The sequence below is a fragment of the Bidens hawaiensis genome, unplaced genomic scaffold, assembly GCF_021521415.1.
Source record: "Bidens hawaiensis isolate Kalapana, Puna unplaced genomic scaffold, B.hawaiensis_p1.1 tig00022885_1, whole genome shotgun sequence".
Taxonomy (NCBI): Eukaryota; Viridiplantae; Streptophyta; class Magnoliopsida; order Asterales; family Asteraceae; genus Bidens; species Bidens hawaiensis.
The window spans coordinates 39494-55191 of record NW_027493575.1 but is presented as its reverse complement, the minus strand read 5'-3'; the positions used below and the strand labels follow the sequence as shown (position 1 = coordinate 55191).

The following is a 15698-nucleotide window of genomic DNA, read 5'->3' as shown; positions in this document are numbered from 1 at the left end:
AATAGGGTTAATAAAACTATAATGAATAAAAACGGCACACAAATCTTGACATTTTAATTTTTAAAAACTTTAATCACGAAATTAATTATTAAATAAACCAATGGTCTAACTTAATCATCAATCATTTTCTACACATTCTAATTAACATTATTATAAGTGACCTAATATCCAATAATCATAAAACTAAAAAACTCAAAAAACCAAAAAATTCTTCCCATGTTCATTTACCTTCTCCATGACCTCACCGCCAACGTCATCACCCACCTCAAACACCTTACGGACATAATCCTCTACATCAATTTTTTTATTCCCACCCGTGCACTCCTCATCGAACCGTCCAGGTATAAACGGTGGCCTCGAGATATCCATGACTTTTTCCCAGTCAACGCCTTAGAAAAAATCTTGACCTTTGATTTCCGTCACCGTTATTCTCTGTTTCGGATCCTTTTCCAATAACTTCCGAATCAAATCCCTCAACGCCGACGGTTCTCCGACGAGCTCCGGCGTCTTCGATAATATCCGGTAAAACGTTTCTTTCCTGTTTGCTCCACGAAACGGCGTCGTTCCGTACAACATTTCGTGCAAAACGACACCTAAGCACCAACAGTCTACTGCAAAGTCATGGCCGGTGCCTTGTATCATCTCCGGTGCCACGCACTCTTCCGTTCCGACGAACGAGTTTGATCTGTCGGAACTCGGTTCTGAGTTCACTGACTCGGCTGGATGTACCGAGTCCTTGGCCGAGTTAGCAGGATTGCAGCAGGTTTGAGAATTTGTATTTCCGGTTTTTTGACGGATCAGCTTTTGGTAAAGGTAACGGTGACGGTGACGGAGATAACGATGAAACCTTTGGTGAGAGTTCGGTTGAAAGATCGAAATCAACCAGCATTAAGTGTCCGTTATCTTGGATCATAATGTTTTCAGGCTTTAGATCGCGGTAGACGATGCCTAATTTGTGAAGGTACTCCAATGCGAGTATTAATTCCGCAGCATAAAACCTAAAATTGTGCATGAATTTGTTGTTGATGTTTATAATAATGATTTATTACCAAATAAATAAGGTTGGATCGTATAAATGAAATTAACGTGTTAATTGTTAGAATCAAGTAGAGTAAATATATATACAAGTAGAATAATTATACATAATTACTTTATCTGTGTATATAATTACTATACCTAATTCTCAAAATTAGCACGTTAATTTCATTTTTATGTTAACCTTCTCCAAATAAATAAAGTTTCTCCAAATAAATAAAGTCGGTGTGATTGAAACTAGAATTTTACCTGATGAAATCATCTGAGAACATTCTCTCAGTCTGTTTCTTGTGGAGGTAATTGAGGTCACGTCCTGGACAGTAATCAATGGCGTAACCGACTATACTTTCGGTTGATAATATGCCACGGAGTTTCGGAAGCAAAGGATGCTGAAACCGTCGTAATACGTCTTGCTCGAAGATAATTTGCTTGTAGTGTTTGTCGTCACTATCGGTTTTCTTCGATTTACTCTTAATCAAAGCTCTTGAAATCGCCTTCAAAGCGAGCAATTCTCCGTTGTGTTGGACCAAAAACACCACGCCTTTAGCTCCTCGGCCTAACGGGGACAAAACGTTTAGTTTGTGGATGTCTAACAACGGAATTTGATCATCATTCATGGCAACCCCGCTGGCGATGAATGTGTGACGTAGGGGTTTTACTATTTCTTTGTTTAGGGGAGTTGAGGAGCAGATGGGGTGGGTAACTGAAAGCAGAATAGACCAAATGAGGTTTAAAGTTGGAGGGCTTGCAATAAATTAAAAACTCGCTGAATATCAAATGAATATTAATGCTATTTACTAACGCTGTTTTATTCGCGTCATCACCGCATATACTGTTTGAATATTTGATGCCCATATTTATTGTAATATTATTTTTGTAAGACTGTGTGAAATAAAAATTAAATTTTGTCAATAGATGAGTAAGAAACTTGCTTTAGGTTGACTTGAGCTAATATAATGCAAGTTTAAGTATGCAGATAATACCCTCAATATAATATGGAAGTCAAGCCCATTAGACCATCCATAGTAGGGAGGCCTAAAACACTTAGTTGTACAAATTTACATGTTTTCGTCCGAAAATTTTTATACGTATTAAGAGGCAGTTTGGCAAGTACTGAATCATTAAGTGTTGAATGATTAAGATGTCTGAATGATTAAGAGGCTCTGACCCAGTAAGTGCTGAACCACTAAGTTCTGTTTGGTTTGACATCTGAATGACTACGCAGGATGACTATTTTACCCCTCTGAGCTATTTCGTGCTGAATGAAATATATTCGTTTAGTCATGATCTTAATAACTATACAGAATGACCGAACTTTCATTACAACCAACCAAAAATACATCTTAAAAACAAATTTTCATTACAACCAACCAAATCCAAATTACACCAAAAAAAAAAAAAAAAAAAAAAAAAAAAACTTACAACCTATAAACCTAACCACCCATAACTTTTAGCAACAAGCTCAATCCATCCAAGTACAACCAAGACTAAACATCCCATCCTAACAAAATCTAAAACATGTCCAAATATCAAAACAAGAACTAAAGGATGAACAAACAAATAGCGGATCTTCAAGGTCTTCAATCGTGTGCACCAATATAGCACATCCCTGTCACAAATCTTTCACATATCTAATCCAAATATCCATATTAATCTTTTGTTTGTGTTTGCGACATATGCATATTGTTAAAAGTCCATCCCCACCTTACAAATATAGTATAGAACCTTATCAATACTCCTAAATAAATACTTGAAATAAGCAATGATACTAACAACGTCCAATTCACCCTTTGCACATTATGCCACTTACAAAACAAATCAATGACATTTGCAATGCTTTTGTAATTAATAACAGACCACATCAGTTTTTAAAAGCAATATAATACTTTGAAGTGTAAATATTTACCAAAGTTATATGAACAATAAGCTCGTTTAGACTTGTCTAAAATCACAAACTTAATGAAGCTCGATATGTGAAGCACGGGTCTTGAGCTCGTTCAACAAATATAGATCCCTCCATGTTCAAGAATCCTACAAATAAAAGAACAGACGCTTGTTATCAACAGCCGGTTCTTGAGGGACATCCTTGCCTTTGCTAAGAATTTTCACAGCCAATCCATTTTTAGCCGATGCCAACAACGATTCATTGCTTATACACTCGGGAGGCTACTTCGGCACAAAGATTACAGGGTCGGTTACAAGCACGGTTCTTAACCGCTTATGATAAAATGCCACCTCAACATAGGGTCTTCGTGTTCTAAAGTTTCCGCTCGAAAAATACCAAAATATTCGAGTGGTAAATTCAAAGGCCAGCTCCATTGTCTTGGTGCCACATATAACTGAGCTTGTGGGAACTTTCAAGAAAATGGGCCAACAAAGATTTTATGCTCATAAGAAAATGTAGGCAGGACAATGTACTCTAATGGAGCCCCTAATTCCTTCACAAGCTGCAAATTTTATAAAAAAATACAAATGGTAACATGATCATATGGGAAAATCAAGATTCAAGATTGAATTTAGACAAAATTGAAAATATTTTGGACCTGAGTGCATTCTTTGGTTGGAGCAATTGGTGCATGGACCCACAATGACTTGACTTGAGTTTGATGATAGTCATCCTAATGTTTGTGGAAACACTACCGAATCCCAAAGCCTGTTCTTGCTCAAACAGCCATATGCTGTCTTTTACAGCTTGAAATCATCAGTACTAGTTACTTTCAGTTGCAATATTATTACATATCATAAAAAAGGTTGCAGATTGCATATAACAGGTGCTGCTGTTAGCCCATGCATACTTGTATGCATATGTAAATATCCTCCTAAAAGATATGGCATACACTTTTAGCTTCAGCTCTAAATTCTATATTACGGTTGGGGGTGTTCACGGTTCGGTTTCAAACAATGAAACCACTCAAACCGATCATCGGTTTGGTTTCGTGGATAATGTTTTTTTGGATAAAAATGTAATATGCTTATATAACAAGCTTGTTCAATGCATTTTGGATATTGTTATTTTATTTTATTTTATTTTTTGTGAGTTTTTATTATAAATACCTAATGAGTTAAACCATGAAACCAAACCGCAACCAAACCGTTAGTAACGGTTCGGTTTGGATCGATTTAGATTATCAACGGTTTGGTTTCAGTTTTTGACAATCAAAAACCGGTACTAATGGTTTGGTTTACGGTTTGATGTAAAAACCATTCAAACCAGACCGTGAACACCCCTAATTACGATGTATCAATTTGCTTGAACTTATTTAACTTGTGTTTGTTTAATTAGAACAATGAATGATTTTTGCAAGTAAAAGCTAATCTCATAAGAGGGCCCAATATTAACATTCATTTTGTAAATTTTATTTGTCAAAATAAAAGCAAGATTCAACCAAATTGAACATCAATTAGTCGTTCGAACCATAAACCCTAGCTTTTAGGCCTAGACATTAGAACCCTAGAGATCGTGAAACAGAAATCGCGACGAGGGTGGGGAAACATAAGAGCAGAAATCGAGTAAGGAAATAAATATCATATCTATTTAGGCTTGGAATCTAGCTGAAATCGAGCGAGTATGGTGGTGTTGTGCCTAGGTCACCAGAAGAGAATGAGAATGAAAGCCGGCAGCGATGGTGGTGTGGGTGGGTAAAATTGTCCACTGAATGGTTCAGCTTCAATCTCCAGCTGAGCGATTCAGAGGAAAATAGAATCATTAAAATGAGTGATTTAAGCAAACCAAACACCCTCACAGCTAAGCGAACCAGACATCTCCTCTTAACAGCCTCATTAAGAGGCAAACAAACACCCCCTAAGTCTAGTCTCTATTTATGAAAATTTTTATACATCCTCACCCACCGCTTCACCACTGTTCAAATTTTCTTATTTTTAATACTCATTTTAACTACTCATTTCTCTCTCTATATATGGTCCACAACCAACTAGTTTTTGGTGATTCTTGGCCAAGAAGCGGATGTTAAACAGGCCATCAAAACCAACCACCCGTCCACCATAATGGGCTAAAACCAAGCCCGGTGTTGCTGTTAGTAATTATCCCATATGTGAGTGATTGGCCCACAGAGAACTGGGCCATTGTTTAAACCCAACTAATTCCCGTTTAAGAAAAGGACTTAAACCTCTTTCTGGTCTTTCAGATTTTTAATGCTTATGAGAACAAAACATGATACGTGAAATCGTGAACCGTCCTTAAATAGAGGTTTAATACAAGAATTTTAACGTGAAAAAGTTAATACACACGCGTAATATTAGATACGATTCTTTAAGCCACGCAAGTCACAGTTACGCGCACAAATTGTTTTTGACATGAGACCGTAGAGGAATAATTCAACCTAAAGAATATGATTCCGTGATTTTCACCTTTTTAACACATAAAACCATCTTTATAAGTTCAGTTCAATCTTATATGCATATGGATTCCCGTTGAAGTGCTTATTTAGGTCATCCCAACACCTCTTTCTTTCGATAATACTTGCAATGCATTCGAGACATGTTACCAAGGTTTTAGTGTATTGTTTTCGTAACTAAAATGTAGAAACTGTCACACCACAACTTAAGGCGGAATATGCCGGAGCGCGACATAATTGTATCATAACTCAAAAGACACTAAAGTAAATACACGTGTCAATATCTAAATTATTCATTTTATATTATACAAGTACGCAAAAACACCAACATTATCTCATAGAAATAAACATTACAATTAAATAAAAACAAATGAATAAGTCTTTAATTCGTCATGCAACATAAGGTCAACTAATCCTTAGCTTGTTTCTTCATCCCAAAAAGCTACCTGCGCCATGCGTGAAAATAGATAGTTTGTCAACATAAAGTTGAGCAAGTAATCAAGGTTTTTGAATACATATAATATTAAAAATGACAATTCCTTGCGTAAATATGAAATACTACAACTAGCATAACAATAACATAACAATAATATAAAAGTTGTCTTTTCACTCGAATCCCATGGATAACGAGCTACACCGACGGCGTATGATCATTCTAATGAGGATGAGATACCAACCACCAAAACATAAAATAAACACATAGTCACATCTACACATATAACTAATTGAGTAATATCATATAACGCAAATAATGGAATTGTAGTGAAAAATGATTAACGCATAACGCCCCCAACATGTAAAACGGTAAAAAGAGGGATGTGAATTACTTATCTTATCGAATGGATTAATGAGGGTGAAACGATGATAAGGAGTTAATATAGGCTTTGTCATGCTTCTCGAGATACGTCACATAAAGTCCTATTTGTTAACAATAATATTCATAGACAAACAAAAATTAATAATACATAATGATTTGATATTTGATGGGATATTATTAGTTTGATCATCATTGTTGCGGTTGATAATCAGTTGGAAGGATTTGAAGTCATTTTAGGGTCTAGATTATTTTGTTTATTAATTATTTACATTTACTATTTGTAAATAATATAACTAGAGCGTATAAACAATTAAAAGTAATGCAACACAATATAACAATTATTAATCGGTTTAAAAGGAATTTGGAGACTTTATGGATTTACGCTATTTCTATTATTATTATTATTACATTTATTATTAGTATTAATATTATTATTATTTTGCATTGATAAATAAAACCATAAATGTTACTCAAGATTTATGATAACGGGGAAAAAAATATAAACTTTATTATTCAAACATTTACTAATTCGGTTTATTTTAATTATATACGAGGAGAATATATATGTTATACACATGTAGGTTTATTAACGGTATAAATTATTTGAACCTTGGTTTATTATTATTATTATTATTATTATAATTATTATTATTATAATCATTATTATTATTATTTAAATAAATAAGATAGGTATTATATAAATCTATTAACGGGAAGTTAATCAAAAAATGAGTTTTGATCAATGAACAAAGTTCGGTTCATGTGACGAATATAAATACAAGTTTATTGAAATTCCAATTATGTAACAATATAAATATATCTATGCATACATATGAATTTATGTATTTGTATATAATATAACGGTGTCGGAAAAAGTCCAGAATCTAATAACTCAGGGTTCGGTTTGTAAAAAAAATATTTATTTATTGTTATAAACGCATAATATTGACAAAGTATGATTTTAAGGGTAAAAAGAAAATAAAAAGAAAAACCGGGCCTAGAGGGACTCGAACCCGCGCCTCCAGGCCGGTTCAGTGCCTTTAAGAAACAAAGGTTGGCATCAGGCCAGCGCTTGTTTGTTTAAACACCTATAACATATTAAATATATACAAAACGAGCAGATCGTGTTCTTCCCTAATTAAAACCCTAGCATTTAAATCCGTTAAATTGGTTAGTGTTTCTTACAATTGATTTAGGGTTCTTGATTGTTGGGCAAAAATGAACTGTAAGCATATTAAAAATACCTCGTATGTTAATGAATTGATGGTGAAAGGCGTAATAGGGTTTGCGGCTTGTTCTTGGTATTAAAATTGATAAAGACGACTTCGTATGGTAAAATTGAGTTAGGACTATGAGTCGTGATTATGAGGGGGAGGTGTGGTATCATTTAATTGAACTTTAATAGAGTATTTATAGTGTTTTGGTGGTCAACAAAGCCGCGGTTCTAAGGGTTAACGAAATCGGTGTCATTAGCTGTCAATTAACCCTACATACCATATAGTTTGATCTCGTGATGGACAAGAAACGAATAAAAGAATCAAATCTCATAAATTTCGTCTTGATTTGATGCCATAAAAAAGGAGGGGGGGGGGGGGTTGTTCTTGCGTCGGGTAAGGGAAGAGGAAAAAAATATTTTATTAATATAATTTTGAATAAATAATTGCAGATTGCCCCCGGTGTTTAGATTTGGGTACACAAGGGGTTAAGATAATAGTTAGGGGTTGATTTTGGCAATTCTTTGATACTTAGAATATTTTATATAAAAAAATGATAACCGAAACTAAGTCGGTGTCGAGAGATAAAATAAATGATCAATAAATTTATTAATTTGATTTAATAAAATGGAACGAAAACTAAAATTTTAAACGTGTCGGGTTTTAGAATCCGAAATTTAACGGATGTTACAGTATTCACAACTTTTTGAAAATTTCATCCCAAAATTAGAATATACGAAAAATAAAATTAAAAATAAGAATAAACACAGTTTACTAAATCATTTCCGTAGTAAACGAAACAACACGGATGCTCGAGTGACCCGAAAAACACTACAAATGGGTAATATGACAAGTCCACTTATATATAGGATGTACCAGCGGCGTATCCACCATGACCTTGTCATATTATATATCATTTGTATCGTTGTCCTATAGTCCCTCAGTTCTAAGTTGTTCGCACACTAACGTACCAACCATGACTTCCATGCGAGGGTTTTGGTAATTATGCGTGCACTCATAATTACTTATTTCGTCGCATGGTCCGCATGTTTCGTTCCGTTGGGTGGGTTAAAATCATACCTATACGTTTAAGAAAAATCTTTTTTTTTTAAATCAAGATAAAATTCAGAATAAAGGCTAAACAAAAGTTAACAACCATTGAAAAAATAAAGAAGACCCTTAAAGTCAAATATCAAGATAACTAGTGTAGCACCAAAACGATTGAACAAGCTTAAATATCAAAATTCTTAGAGTTAGTGAATATCGAGATAGAATGTTTGAAAGACGTAAGTTGACGGGTATTAAAACCAAAAAATAAAAACTCTTGTTATAAAATAATCATCATAATAGTTAAGTTGAATTTGCAAAACATTGGGAGTCTGAGGGGCAACAAAAAAAATTGTGTAACATATGATAACCATAAGAAACTAACAAAATTAGAGAAATAATGATGCAAAGTTGTTACCTGCTATATTCCCGAGGAAGTTTTAGCCGTTACGAGGAGGATTTAAATTGGTGGCGCTCATATTGAGATAATCACAAATCGTAAATGACAATATAAAATCAATAAAATAAAATGCATGCATGGAGCTCCTATTAGATAGCTATGTCTTAACCAAGTACACAGCCCCCGTTCGAAAGTGACTGGTCATAGGCAGCCTAGATAATCAGGTACATAGCCATGCACATGGTCCCGGTTTCCACTAACGATTTCGTTTGAGATCACCGGCCATAGGGCGTTAAATTGATTGATCATGAGCAAACAACTATAATTCTAAAGATAAATATACGCAATGCGTGTCGTGCTTTGTGAGGGGAGTAAGTGAAGATATATATACCAAATGTAAACACGATTTCATTAATAATATTGAAAATTTGAGTACAAAGAGACATTATTCAAAAGAGGAGAAGAAAAACAAAAGTAATAACTGCGAACGGAATAAAAAAAATGTTGCTTGCAGCGTTTGTCTTCTTGGGGTAGGTAGGTCTTTGGGCATAAAGACTAGTGTGAAGTGGTGCCATGATTCCTAAGTTGCAAGTCATTGGCGTTGATGTAGTACACACGTCCTTGCGTGCCCTAATTGACTTGATCCGTTTGGGTTTGCTCGGCTTGGTTTGGTTGAGGTTGCATAGCTTGGATGGCTTGGCTTTGCATTAGTTGGGCTTGGTCGGCTTGATCGGCTTGGGGTTGGAAAGTTTGGGCTTGATATATTTCGAGTTGGTTGGTTGATTGGGCATGGGTAGGTTTGAATTTGATAAACGAGTTTCAGACATGTGTTGCGAAGATGGTTTGGGCTACCGCAATGATAGCAGGCTTGTGTAGTGGGTGCATAAGGTAGGGCATATGGTTGGGGAAATGATTGAGTGATGGGTTGGGGAATAGGGGAGTTGAGTTGCGTTTTCATAGGCTCTCGGCAATACTGGGTGAGGTGGCCGAATCGGTGGCAATTGATGTACACTCGGCAAGTGGATTGGGCCGGATGGTGACGTTGGCAAGTGTTGCAATATGAGTGTGGACCGGTGTATGGTTTCTTGGTTGGAGGGGCTTGTTGGGCTTGTGATTGGGCTATGACATAGTTTTGTGAATTAGGCTTTCGTTTGTTATTGCGGTAACGAGATGAGTTGTGGTTGTGGTTGTGTTTGGATGATTCAGGCTTTGAGGGTTCAGGCTCGGATTCTTTGGTGGGCTCAGATGCGGGCTTGTCATTGGGCCTTTTGGAACTCTTCAACGTCAAGGTCCTGGCCTTAACGTGGTTTTCAGTGAGGGTACCGGCTAGGGTAATGGCCTCATGAAGTTCCTTCGGGTCACGACTTAGGACAGAATCTTGGATTTACATCGGCAAACCCGTGATGTACTTGTCAATCGCACACTCAAAAGGAGTGACCATGTGTGGGATGAGGATGCTCAATTCGTGAAACCGATCGTTGTAAGCGGTATTATCACCTCCCTCTTGCTTCAAATTCTAGAACTCTTCTTCCAATTTTCGAAGTTCATACTTCAGGCAGAACTGGTCTAGCATGAGCTTCTTGAGGTCATCCCATGGCAAGGCCATGGTAACCTTAGCCCCAAGGTCTCTCTTTGCTATTCCACCAAGTAAAGGCACTAGATTTGAAAACACCTGATGCATACGTGGTCTTCTTGTCATCCGGACATGCACAGTGGAGAAACACGCTTTTCATGTGCTCGAACCGTTGAAGAAGGGTTGTAGCACCCTCAGTCCCAAAGTAATCGGTTGGGTTAGCGTTGGTGAATTGTTTGATAGAGAAAACATTAGGGTTCGCGGGAACATTAGCGGCATTCACGGCTTGGAGTTGAGAGATGACTATTGGGAGGGCCTCCACGATTTCCTTCGTAATGCGAGACGACATGCGACAGCCAGAGTTGCCGACGCAGCGGGTACGGTTGATGAGGCGAGAAGACATGCTGGGGGGGGGGGGGGAATTGTGTAAAATTTATGAGACTTGAGTAAATATTGTAAATATGTTGGGTTGTGTAAATTGATACTTGTAAATTTTGTTTAACAGTTTGAGGTTGGGATTTTGGTTGAGGTTGAGAAGTGCATCACTTATGAAACAAAGTTTTATCATTGTTAACATTATGAGGAAAATAAATAAAATTATAACATAACTTAAAATTGAAATATAAGGTTTCATTTGTTGGTTAGGATTTCATGAATTACCATGGTTCCTTCCAACAAAATGAAAATATCGAAAACCAAATAAAAGTTGTTGAAATATATTAAAATAATAAAATAACTTAAAATTAAAATATAAGGATTCATTTGTTGGTTAGGATTTCATGAATCACCATGGTTCCTTCCAACAAAATGAAAGTATTGAAACCCAACTAAAAAAGTTGTTGAAATATATAAATTGAAATATAAGGTTTCATTTATTGGTTAGGATTTCATGAATCACCATGGTTCCTTCCAACAAAATGAAAGTATCGAAAACTAAATAAAAGTTGTTGCAATATTCATGTATTGACGCCATAAAATCGATGAAAATTAAGTTGCGAGGGGTGTTGAGATAGATGGTTGAAGTACTTTGGGAACCACCCCGTATTTGTGTACTTCACCCAACTATTCAACTAAAACACAATACGGAAAACCGAGTTTTGCCACGTATCACCGTGAATTCGGTTATAAATTAAGGATGTGATCGTCACATGACCACGATTGATACAATGAGGGTAGTAGATTCGTGAACGTTTGGTGTGATACGCTTTGGCCTAACAAGTTTCACACTCACACCCCACCCTCCAGGAAGGCAACCAGGTCTCACGGCTGATTGAGATGTATGCGCATTGCGCTTCCTTAGGCTCGCAAGCCTAGGTGTCAAGGGATCGGTGTACAGGTGTGTCCCCCTTACAGTTACTACGTATCCGTTACACGAATCATCCTCAAGGAGAGGGGAAGTAAAATTTGGGAATTCTTAAGGAATTTCCCGATTAAAATCGTCCTAAAATTTTGAAAAAATGATTTTGAGGCATAGCCTCGGAATAAGTGTATGCTTTCGTGTACAATTGTATATGATAAACAATTTAAATAAATTAAGCTATGTACAAAAATTTTAAAAATTGGGTGCACGTATAGGAACACGTGTAGGGACCCTAATCATGCTACTAGGCCATTACGTCTAACCACCTATCTTATAGCCTTCGGCTTTGATACCAATCTGTCACACCCTAACCCAAGGTGGAATATGCCGGGGCGCGACATAAATTGTATCATAGCTCAAAAGACACTAAAGTAAATACACGTGTCAATATCCAAATTCTTCATTTCATATTATTCAAGTACGCAAAAGCACCAACATTGTCTCATAGAAATAAACATTACAATTAAATAAAAACAATTGAATAAGTCTTTAATTCGTCATGCAACCTAAGGTCAACTATTCCTTAACTTGTTTCTTCATCCCAAAAAGCTACCTGCGCCAAGCGTGAAAATATATAGTTTGTCAACATAAAGTTGAGCAAGTAATCACGGTTTTTGAATACATATAATATTAAAAATGACAATTCCTTGCTTAAATATGAAATACTACAACTAGCATAACAATAACATAATAATAATATAAAAGTTGTCTTTTCACTCGAATCCCATGGATAACGAGCTACTCCGATGGCGTATGAGGATGAGGATGAGGATGAGGATGAGGGTGAGAATGAGATACCAACCACCAAAACATAAAATAAACACATAGTCACATTTACACGTATAACTAATTGAGTAATATCATATAACGCCAATAGTGGAATTGTAGTGAAAAATAATTAACGCATAACGCCCCCAAAATGTAAAACGGTAAAAAGGGGGATGTGAATTGCTTACCTTATCGAATGGATTAATGAGGGTGAAACGATGATAAGGAGTTAATATAGGCTTTTTCACGCTTCTCGAGATACGTCACAAAAGGACCTATTTGTTAACAATAATATATTTGCATACATATACATATACATATACATATTCTTTCAACTAATAATGAAATATTCAACAATCCTCTAAAATTCATGGTTTTATTTGATTGAGGCATTTATACACACACTTTTTACGCATCATAAGGCTTTATCATCTTTATAACCAGAAAAGATGATCATAAGGCTAATCCTGTTGAATACAAACTCTATGTACAAATAAGCATTAATTTACCATCAATCAATGCACCATAGCCCCAAGCATATCAAGTCTCAGTACAACACCAAATATGGTTTGAAAACATAAAAATAGCTAGAAATTTTTATCAAAAGCGACCTGAGAAATATATGTTCAATGCACACATTCATTACTAAGAAATTTACACATTCAACATTAAAAAGTGTATGGATTTATGGTATGTGAGATAACCTAAAAAGCCGTTTATACACATACCAAAGTGAGCCTGCTGTAGATCGACCCATTCTGACCCGATTAAACTGAATCGATTCAATCCAAACAATAAAAAATGGGTTAAATAGAACTCAAAAATCGATTAAATCTGACTTGATTGAGGATGGAATCGAAATCCATTGAATCAAAAATAGAAATATTACCTGGATAGTAGCAAACATGGCATCGATGGAGCAGAAATAGAAGTGGTGTTAAGGTTCGGCAGCGGTGGTGGTCGACGGTGCCAAAGTGAAGAAGGGAAGGGGAGACGTGAGGAGGTGAAGAGCGTGTATGTGAAGAGGAATTGGAGACCTGTGGTGAAGAAGGGTACAAGGGGTATATGCGTCTGAATGGTCCAGTGAGATTTTGAAGCTAAATCGCTCAGAGGTTGTCTGAACCATCAAGAGGTTTTATGTTGACGAACCAAACACAACAACATCTGACCAAATAAGATCTGAACCTCTGAATGGTTTCATTTAGAGGTAAACAAACACCCCCTAAACCTGTTACCAAGACCCCTAAATAACTATATAATAGTTAAAAGGTTTATCAACTAAAGTTCATATTAGACAATGACGGAATGTTGGACCCGTTGCTAGTTACCAGGGTAAATTTTGATATAAAACTACACAAACTTAACCCCCTTTATCGGGTTATTTTCACCCATAATAACCAATTGGTAGTTCAAATTAAATAAGAATAGAAAGCTAGCCCCTTACAGATGACCACGTTAATACTGATTAAAAAATGCACCAAATTAACATGTTAAAGGGTCAGTTTTGACCCGTAAATAATCCTTTAATACTTCAAAATTTTTACCCGTTAATAAATTAACTTTGAATACCATACTTTATGTGTTGGTTTAGTACAAGTACAATACCCGTATTAGGGAAAAAAATCTCATCCTTACTCACACATGCGGGATACTTCATACAAAATTCATTAAATGAAAAACTAGAAAGAACTTACAATTTCTGCAGTGTCAGCATACATATCACGATACCCAAGACCTTCGGTCCTTTTACGTGTGATCTCAAATAATTTGGTTGAACCACGTGATTCCTTGTTTGGGCCTTCATTTCTCTGTATTCATGATAGCATAAGTCTACTAGAAAAATAAACATGTTAGATAGGACAGTAAAATACACAAATAACGAGCAAAAAAATACACATTACCATATCGTCATGAATTCTAGCAAAACTTTTTGGGCCAGCTGTGTGCATATTTTTTAGAGATGCGTATTTCCTTAGCCCACAAACAACGCTTCTAGATGCACGTTAATATAAACTAGTAATCCTATCTGCGCGTTGCTGCGGGCCAAGTTGGCGCCGAGGTCATTGTTAATATCCAATGCAAAAACAACGCGAACATAGTATTCAATGCATTACACATTTAAATGCTCAGAATGTTACACATGACAGTTTAAAATAAAAACACAATAAGGTGACCAGTAAGCATCTAATCGAGAGTGTCGCCAAAAACAACACACGCCTCTTCAAACCTCTTTTATGCTTCCAACACCAAAAGGGTATGTATAAAGTAGTGCCTATACTATGGGAAAACAAAACATTTATTTCATACACTAATATAGTAATATTACAATGGAATAAATAAATTCGAAGACATGCTAAATTTACCATATTTTCTCTTGTTGTAGAATGTGTTCGCTTAAGGCTTTGATTGATTATACTCCCCTTGTTCTCACTGAATTTGAGCATGATAACACCATGAAGCAACATTGTCCTGAGTTCATGTACATTTGACACTTGTTAGTAACTAATCCAATTCTCGATTCAATAGAAAACTTAAATATAAAAAAAAATGATTTTTGGAGATTACCTACTGTAAGAGCCTGAAAACAAACAGTCAATGAAGTTCTTTGAAGGTTCTAGTTCCCACATTATGTAGCATATTCCATTGTTATCACATAATCCACATGGTCCATCAAACAACAAAAGCAAACACGAAGGAACAGAGAATACTCTTAAATATGTGGACTAAAACTAAACTAATTATAACAAATTAATACAACATAACAGAATGTAAACTACCTAGTGTGTAGTCCTAGTTATGTGTACGAAATAAATTAAATAGAGCAGACCTCAAGCGACCTAATCATCACAAAAAAGCGACAGCGATGAATTTAAATACCCGCACAACAGATAAAAACTGGTTGAATTCATTGTTCGGTCCAACCTTGCAGCATAATCTCTTAGGAATACCAAGTTAGTGTTGTGAGTTGTGACAATCCAACGTACTGATTATCTTGCAATAAGTTCAAGTACCTGTTGGTAGTTGATCATGTGAGTGTGTGCTGCCAAGTCATCATAGCTGCATAAGTTGAAGTACCATGATGGAAAATCAAGAGTTGCTGTGGCCATAAAATAGTAAACAAATTATAAA

The 15698-nt window shown here is 35.8% G+C and overlaps 1 pseudogene across 1 annotated transcript; it reads right to left on the bottom strand.

Annotated features, from left to right (window-relative positions):
* Positions 1 to 192: 192 nt before the first annotated feature.
* Positions 193 to 1652, bottom strand: LOC143566410 (serine/threonine-protein kinase OXI1-like; annotated as a pseudogene). Its single transcript, XR_013141226.1, has 2 exons — positions 1285 to 1652; positions 193 to 998 (listed from the first exon to the last, which is right to left on the bottom strand). The product of XR_013141226.1 is annotated as a serine/threonine-protein kinase OXI1-like (transcript).
* Between the last annotated feature and the right edge of the window lie 14046 nt (positions 1653 to 15698).